General features: G+C 40.9%; 1 protein-coding gene across 2 annotated transcripts in view; it reads right to left on the minus strand.

The window, feature by feature from the left end:
• LOC136048222 (complement C1q tumor necrosis factor-related protein 7) overlaps positions 1-8,578 on the minus strand; it is an 81,467-nt gene extending 72,889 nt beyond the window's left edge. For both annotated transcript variants that reach the window (XM_065735743.1, XM_065735742.1), the window contains exon 1: positions 8,383-8,578. The gene's annotated coding sequence lies outside the window, so the exon portion shown is untranslated. The remainder of the gene's footprint in view (positions 1-8,382) is intronic.
• Between the last annotated feature and the right edge of the window lie 454 nt (positions 8,579-9,032).

Consider the following 9,032-nt stretch of genomic DNA (forward strand, 5'->3'; position numbering starts at 1 on the left):
AAGGAAAAACATTTTGGCAGTCTGAGTATGTGATTATCTGATGATAGTCAGCTGGAAAATGAGGAGGGTAATAGGGAAAGATGTGAAATGAGCTGGTTTTGACATGGAAATCTGGACCAGGCCATCTGATTGCACATGCTCCCAACCTCAGCTAGCAGAGGCCTCTCACCAGCCCTCCCCATCCAGGCTGAAGCTCTGTGAGGCAGAGAAGGGTTGAGCAGCAGGCAGGTGCCTTCCCCACCGCTGTCACTATGTGGCCACTGTGGCCAGATCAAGCTGTGATTGCAGATGCTGTGACAAAGTCTTCCATGCAGAACTCTGACTGCAGGTCTGCAAGCACTAGGAATTGGAGTAAACAAAGGTTTTCATGCCAGAAGCAAGAATGATTATTATCATTGATCAAAAAGACAAAGTCCAAGTCCTATCCTGGCCACTACAGAAGAAAAAAAAGCAGAGCTGCCTGGGAGAGGTTGTTATCCAACATGCGCCTTGCTGCACATTTGTCTGACACTGTGCATACAGTGAGCTAGCTGAAAATAGCTAACTATCCTACCCAACCAACTAAACACTTGTGGGTTAGATGCACTTTCATCATCATGTTCCTTCATCTTATTTTCCAGAACTAGCCTTTGTGGGACTGTCTTACCACTGCCCAGCCATGTAAGTGAACATTAGGAAGGGTATGGTGATTATGGCACAATGGACTGAAAACATTTTGCCCTCAGAGATTCTACAGCACTGGCCAGAGATTAATCAATCCTCTGGAAATAGCATGGCCAAGTGGCTTTCAGGGAGACACAGACCTCTGTAATGTCCTTGCTGCAGACCTGCTTCACCTTGGGCAGCAGCCCAAAGCAAAGGCGGTCTCAGATCCCAGACCTGGTAGAAAGGCTTTGCATTCCTAAATGATTGAATCAAAAGACAGAGCATAAACCCCCATAGGCAACACGCCTTGCAAGAGGTTTATTTTTACTGTGTGAATTCAAGTGCTGGAATGTCTTGTACTGATTCCAGAAGGGTTAACGCTTTCATGCCTCAAAGCCTGCCCAGGATGGTCACCTAGCACCACAGGCACAGGCTGTTCTCCTCATTTTTCTGCTACCTCAATAACCAAAACAGCCATGCTCACACTGACTTTCTCAGTTCACCACTGCTTTTGGGGACATCCTGAATTATTGCACTTTTTAGTTCTTCTCCCCCTTCCTTGCTCAAGTCTGCTCCAAGAAAAATCCACAAACACCAGCTAATAGAGTTGAGTTTTTTCTCTAGCCGCAGTTTAGCTGGTACATGTCTAAAGCATGTAAGGCATGGTGAAATTGCTAATGTGTGGTATAGTTTCTAATGCCATTATGCTGTCCTTATGAGACCAGCTCACTGATTTAAAAATGAGGGGAAGATCTGTCGCTTCTTGTTCCAGGAGGCAACAGGAAACAATGCATAAAGGAAGATGTTCAACTATTTCATAAGTGAAAGCTTTGTTCCCTTCTCCACTCCCTGCGAACGAGGGCAGGATCAAAGAACATCAGACTGGTAGAAGCCTGAGATCCACCATACAGAGACCCACTGCCACCTAGCTCATGGGACCAGCTGGGGTCTCTGTCCTTATCTAATGAGCCTCTATGACCCATCAGTTTCTTCCTAGCCTTGGCAAATCAACACATCTGTAGCCAGTTTGTTTTTTTTACCTGAGGAAGTATTGCCTTGTGTGACGTTAATGAGACAGAGACAGCTTACTAAAGCTTTGGAAAGATGATAGATATTGCATCATGGGCTTTCTTATCTTTCTTTCCGATGGAAACACTGCAGGAGCTACTAGTGGAAAATTCCTTAAGTGATATGAATTTTGCAAGTTCTGCTGTCACATCATTTAGTTTGCTTTCAGTTTTCTCCAACCTTTGGAAAATGAACAGATTAGGAAACAGATTAGTACATTCCCAGGGCCGTGTAACTTCCGCATTCTGTTTCCATCTCGTGTGGAGCTACTTTCTCTAAAGCATTCATTTTAAAAATCATTTTTGCATCTCCATCCTAGGCAGGTACTTTGAACAAAAGTCAGAAAAGGAGAAGTGTTTCAGAAAGCTGGTACAGAAACTGAGGCACGGAGAGAAATAACTTGCTTGGGGCAGAGAGGAGCTTTCCAGCAGGTGACAGACTTGAACCCAGGTACTCACCCTGCAGCTTTACCAAAAAGGATTTCTTTTGCCCAAAGAAGTAATAATGCACTACAACTGAACTTACTGCAATCTCATTTTACTGTTTGAACAGATGACTTCTAAAAGAAAAAAGGAAAGTATCTTCTTCAACCAGTCATTATCCATGCAGTCTGTTTCCTGCTCATATATTAGAGAATTAACATTTCTGCAGTTCTAATGAGAGCCCATTACTTCATGGCATAACCCCACCACACCACCACCACTGACCTATACCAAGTGCAGAAAATTTATTCTCTAGATTTATCCTATGTTTAACAGTTGAGCTCAGAAAAAGAGTCAGTGACAAAAACCATCTGGAATAAACATAATGGAAAACAAACAATGTAATATATTCTGTCGCTTCAGCCTAATTACACTGTTTGGTGCAAATACTATCAATCCAAGTGACAATTTACAACCCAAACTCTTATTAAAGGGAAAAATGAACTGCTCCGGGAAGCACAAATCAAAGCAACTAATCAACACAGATGACACATTCAGGGGATTTAAGAGCCAAGGTACGGTAGTGTTTTATTCCTCCTTCTTTTCAATTTGGGAGACCTGCTGTGATGTTGCAGTACATTATGTGTTATGTCTACTTATGCAACACTGGAGATGAGCATGTTTGTGGCTGTTGGCTTATTTTTCATTGGCTACAGCTTTTGAAGCTGGGTTTACTAGTCCATCCAGTACTCGAAGGGAGTGCATAAACAGGAGGGGGAACAACTGTTCACGTGGGCTGCTAGTGATAGAACAAGGGGAAATGGCTTTAAACTGAGACAGGAGAGTTAGGTTAGATGTTGGAAGGAAGCTTTTCCACTCACAGGGTGGTGATGCAATGTAACAGGTTGCCCAGAGAGGCTGAGGATGCCCCATCCCTGGAGGCATTCAAGGCAAGGCTGGATGTGGCTCTGGGCAGCCTGGTCTATAGGCTGGCAACTCTGCTCACAGCAGGGGCATTGAAACTAGGATGATCTTTGAGGTCCTTTTCAACCCAGGCTATTCTATGATTCTATGGTTCTATGATTTACATATTTTTCTTGTTCCATCATGTAAGCTGGGAGTAAAGTACACTGTTCTCTAGTTTCCTTTCAAAGCATCTTTTGACTTTTAGGATATAGTAAGAGGTTGGAATTCAGGAAAAAAATAGAAAAGGTTGGAATTAGCTACAAGTGATACCAATTTGATCTAAAATTCTTAGTGGTCAGCAAGGGAAAAATGAGAAAGATCTCTTTCTGCCCATGCAAGCATGTGAACAGCAAACACATGGCTGCTGTCCATGATCTGTTTTAGCTTGGAAGCTGGAATCATTGGATACATCTGGTGTCCCCAGGGAAGCCAAAGAAAACACTGGCAGCAATAAAGAGTTGATGGTAGAAGCAATTTGAAGCAGAAATTGGACAACCAGCCCATCTGCATTACAGTGTGAACTTCAAGTGCTGCTTTAGGCACCTGCATAAAGCTGAGTCCTCCAGAAGATAAAGTACAAAACTACAACCTGTAGCACACTGACAGTTTAGAGAAAATACCACCTCAGACTAACAAGGAAAAAGATAATCAAGAGCTCATTGTAACAAGGGTCAACTACTGAGGGAGCCAAAGATACAAAAGAAACTCCATGAGTGGCCATAAGGAGGCAGAGCACCATTCATCACCACCTTACACTCAGAAGTACTTCTCCAGATCTTCACATTCCTCATGTATCCGCAAAATAAAATGGAGCCAGGGTTCTTTCACACGTTTCAAATGTCCACTTAGCCCAAAGACTTCCTGTCAGGGGATTTTCTTGAAAACAGCATGGACTGGTACTGTTGAATTACTCTCTACCAGAAGGCTGACAGTCAACAAGCTTTTGTCCTATGTCATGTATACGGAAAACATTTGAAATGCCATCTCTCTACCTCCTGTTTCCAGAGAGAAGCGTGACATCTTTTTCTCCCTGAAGAGTTGACATCACAGATGTGGCCATAATGAGATGTTTCTTCATTTAAGAGGCAAGGTGCAACACTAGATAAATACCCTCCTGAGAGTTTTGAAATTTAAGTGATTCATAAAAGCCACAAATTTTATTGCCAGCTAACTGTGGATCTCTCTCTCCAGAGCCTCACTGCATCATCTGTATTAGCATGCAAATCAAGATGACATAGCTGTTGACTAAATTCTAGTGTGATATTCACAGCATAAGGAACACTATTGGGATGATCTTCGGCAGTGCCTTCATCTAAGTATCTCTGCATGCAATCAGACTTTTCAACCAGAAAGATCAACATGAAGAAGACTATTCCTCACACGCAGCGTTTGCGCTTTTTCTTAAGAAAATAATAGCGCATAAGTCATCTATCAATCCCACAAGTATTATCTTCATTATAACTCCTTCCTTAGCTACTTTGCTTCAAGAAGAAACCCCCAAAAGCCTGATATTTTTTATTCCCACTTTGCCCATAAGAACTTCAGTAACATTCAAAAGCATACATAAAAAGAGGAATGAATCCCCACTTGCAGATTACAGAAATTCAGAATTATGCTGTCAATAGTTATTAAACTAAGGTATTTTATTGTACTATGGATTTTTACCCCTCTTTACAACCTTGTGTGCTCACTTTGACTGGAGAACCTGAACAGTTTTCTTCCTGAATGAAGAATGGCCGCAGAGCATTGTCTTAAAACAGCAGAACGTAGCAGCTCTGTTATGGCCAATGCAAAAACTTTCACGTAACGTCTAAATATCTAGTCTTCTAACTGGGGATGGTTCTGCTCTTCTAGAGTGTTCAGAAACTAATGCTGTGGCTCTCTTGAATCTTGAAGATTATGTTGTCTTCTAGGATTCCCTAGTGCTGTGGTACTGTACCAGACCAGTAGTGGATAGTAGGAATCCACAGACATAGAGAAAAATACGAGATGCATCAGAATGCAATATCTTCATATCATTTATTTAGGAGAATTTATTTATGACTTACATTGCTGTTGGATACAGTTCTGCCTGTTATTTTCATAGTATTTTAACATTTGCAATTTTTAAAATACTAGAGTACATCAATCACAAGTTTTTACAACTTCTCATTTATATGTAGATTTTTAAACCTCATATCATCATGTAATAGCTAGCAATGAAGGGTTTTGTTTCAATCTTGGTTTTTTTTTTTTTTTTTAACTCTACAGTACTGGATAGTGAAGAGATCTTAAAGAGAAACTAACAGTACTGCTGTCTGGTGAAGCTATTGGTTCTGTTAGTCCATTGCCATCTCAGTAATGACCAGTACCTTGGCAGAAGGCATCTGGTTGAGGCAGCCACCTGGAAATGCACAACTAACAAGACAGTAATTAAAGTAGCTATGTAGCCACTAGTCTTGAGCAACGGATTACAATGGTCAACGTGTATTGCTCACACGTGGGCTTTCTTCGCTTATAAATGTGGTTAGCTGCTCACACCCAGATAGCAGATAGTTTGGACCACCAGCTATCCTCAGATGGAGAATTCTCCATTCCAAGTCTCAGTACCTTATTAAAAACAGAAGTTGATCTGATGTGTCAAAGGAGATAAAAACATACTCTGGGACAGCCTGTCAGAAGGGGTTACTACATGGTGGAGGATCTAGAAAAAAGGTTCCCAGAGGGAAAAGAGAGGCAGCAAAAAAGGAGAGACACAGTATACCTGTATCAACCTGGAATCCTTCTAGCATCCTCCCAGCACCACAGACTCTTCAATAGCCTTATTCTTTCTCAAAGGTGGAAGTAAAAATTCCTAAGCTTGGTTGAAATTAGTTATTTCTCTTTTTTCAGATCAGGCTGGAGCATCATGTAAGCACTGACCCCACGCAATAACATATCTTGTGCCATTATGATTAAAGCCTTTGATAATCTGTGCAATCGCCCATTCCTAAAATCAACTAATTCGAGTTTAAACAGTGTTCTCACATGTCAAAAGCTGTCTGAAGAAATTTCTTTGAAAAACAAACTTTTAAAGTCTGAAAGTCAGATGGAGAGAGAAATAAGAACTATACTTCTTCAGAGCTGTAAAAGAATACCCAATAGCAAAACATTTGGATGAAATCTGTTTTTCTTTAAAGAAAATTAGAGGCGAGTTCTTACTTAAGATTAATTCTTTCCATTTGCATTACCACATTTATTCCTGGTTTAAGGTCTTATTTTCTTAGGTTCCCTACACGTAAAATTTCATACCTCTTGAAAAATTAAATTTTAGTGTAAGAGAGATCAAAAGATTTCTTCTCAGTTATTTTCATAGGCACTACATTATTTCCTTTGGAAAATTTCACAGGAAGATTTCAGCCTGCTCACAATATGCATTAGAGTGAGAATGCAATTCATGACCTGGGTAGCTCTTTCAGCTCTTCTTGATGTTTGTTGGCTTTGACCAAGTTCACATCAGACTACTGCCTTAAAAAGGCAAGGGGAATGATAGGGTAAAAGCGTCTCACAACAAAAAATCCTGAAAGACATGAGGTTTATTGTTTTGCAAGCTAGGAAGTGACTTAAGTATCCAGACATGAATACTTTTCATTTAACATATCAATTCTGCATAGTAGACTAACTACATTCCTCCCTGCAAAATATATACAACAAAGTATTTAAAGATGTCCACGCTGGAAGCCATAACCATCTGCTTAGCACAGACATCTGTTGCTTCAAAGCAGAACTGTATGAAAGGTTCAGAAAGCTTCAGAGCTAAAAAGATTGATTTGCCAAGAGACTAATAGAACACACAAATACACATAAATTCCAAAACCATAACAAACTGCTATTTTCTCCAGGAGCTGAGCCTCAAAGAGAATAGAAGAACTGCCTCAGATCCCAATTAGCTTTCTGACACTTCCCAAACACTCTTGAAAAGCAACATCTTCCTCCATCAGCAGAGGTGTCTGGCTATCACACTGCCTTCTTGTACTCCAAATAACTCCTGCCAACATACCTTCCAAACACAATAATTTCCACCCTGTAGTAATCTCTCAACTAAACCATTCCTCAGTCTCACCCAGGGAGATAACATCTCTGCTTCTCTGGAAACAGCACTCATACTACAGCAGGTCTATTAATAGGCACTATCTTGGCATCCAGGTGTAACTGCCTATATGAAGTCAAGAAGTGCCTTCTCATTGACTTCAATCAGCTGTGCCCCTTTCCCCACGTGGCTCTTCTGTGGAAGGCAAGGTGAATGGGAGGGCTGAGAGCAGCAGCAAGCTCTTTGGGATGGTGACTGCATTAAATAAAGTTGATGTTGCTCTGTTGGTTTGTGTGCAGAGTTTGCACCTTTCAAACTTCTGAGTCTGGAGGGAAGCTGGAAGCTCTGAGGAGAAAGTGACTGGGAAGGAACCCAGACTACTTGCAGGTGGAACCATCAAGCTTCTCACTCCATTCATGTGGAATCAATCAAACATTCCTGGCATAACAGCCACCTTTCTTTCACTACCTGCAAATGGGCAGCTATCAGGACAGGGGAAATCCCACAAAGTACAGGAGAACTTTGCGATTTTCTTATCTGTTACTACTAGTGCTAATGCATATGTGAACTGAATAGAGAACAACGGAATTAAATCACATTCTGAAGATCAGAGAAAGTTGATCCATCCCCTGCAACAAATCCTAAATAGCCACAAAGGAAGTGACTAAGTTAAATGTCAACAAGTCAAATTTTTATGAAACCAATTGAAATATTTATTGTGTCACATAATCTGTGACCCCTTAAACTTCTGTAGAGATAATATATACTCCCACAAGATGACAAGTTCAACTTTGGGACTACACACATTTCGTGTTCACTGACTGCTCTATAAGTGGTCCCACTGCTCTGTGTTTCCCTTTGCACTAGCTTTGCATTTCTCTGCCAGCTTCCCATTGCTCTTGAAACAACAGTGTCAAGAGCTATAAAGAAATCAGATGTTTTGCACACTGATTATAAATGGAGAACTGCGGTTGCCAGTGACCATAAAAGCAAGCAGAGCCTGCCTGAACCACATACAGATCTGCTCCTCACACTGCTCAGAGCAAAACAACTCTAGAAAGGTAAGTTAGTTGTTTATGGCACCTGCATAATGCATTATTCAAGAGAGCACAGCAGGATAAAACAACACTACTAGTATTAGGACACTCATCACAAGTTTAGATCATCTAAGAGTTTTTATGAGACAAGAGACCGTACAAAGTTTCCTTCAGCAAAGCAGAGCCCTTTACTTACATGACTCGCAAGAACTTCCAGCAGTGGCAGCCTCTGAAGTGACGCAGATATTGTGCTTTGCAGAAACCCCCCAGCCTTGGCACTGGAGACCACAACACTGGTACTTCTTACTGATAGATAATCTGCTGATTTCTTCCTATGAAAACACTCTCTGATAATGTTTTATCAGTGCTGCACAGTGAGAGTGCAAAGCAGAAAGTCTATCTGTTGTTATTAAGGAAAGAGTTCCTTCTCAGCTGAATCCAAAAAAAAAAAAAAAAAAAAGAGCTCTTGACCTCAACAACTAGAATAAATCTACTATATCTGTTGGCTCTTTTCTGAATGCATACTTGAGCAGTAACATAAGAGTGAACAATTTGAGTGCAGAAACCGTGGCATGTCATGTTATATATTGGTAGGGTATGTGCACCACGCATCTAGCAGAGGCACAGCAAAATGAAAACACAATTCATGTTTCCAGTGTTTATTTTGCTCACATATTTTAAGAATAAAACAAAGACGACAGGCTTTTCTATTTCATTTCGCAATTCCCAAGTGGCAGCACTTTCAGTTCTGTCCCCTCTATTTAAGTTCATCACAGTCCAAATTAGGTTACTGCTGACTTTCTATTTCAAATGTCAGTTTTCTGAGAATCTCTGTATCTCAGCCAG

This window comes from Cyrtonyx montezumae, unplaced genomic scaffold (genome assembly GCF_038088225.1).
Source record: "Cyrtonyx montezumae isolate F1298 unplaced genomic scaffold, pur_monq_1.0 scaffold_2, whole genome shotgun sequence".
NCBI lineage: Eukaryota > Metazoa > Chordata > Aves > Galliformes > Odontophoridae > Cyrtonyx > Cyrtonyx montezumae.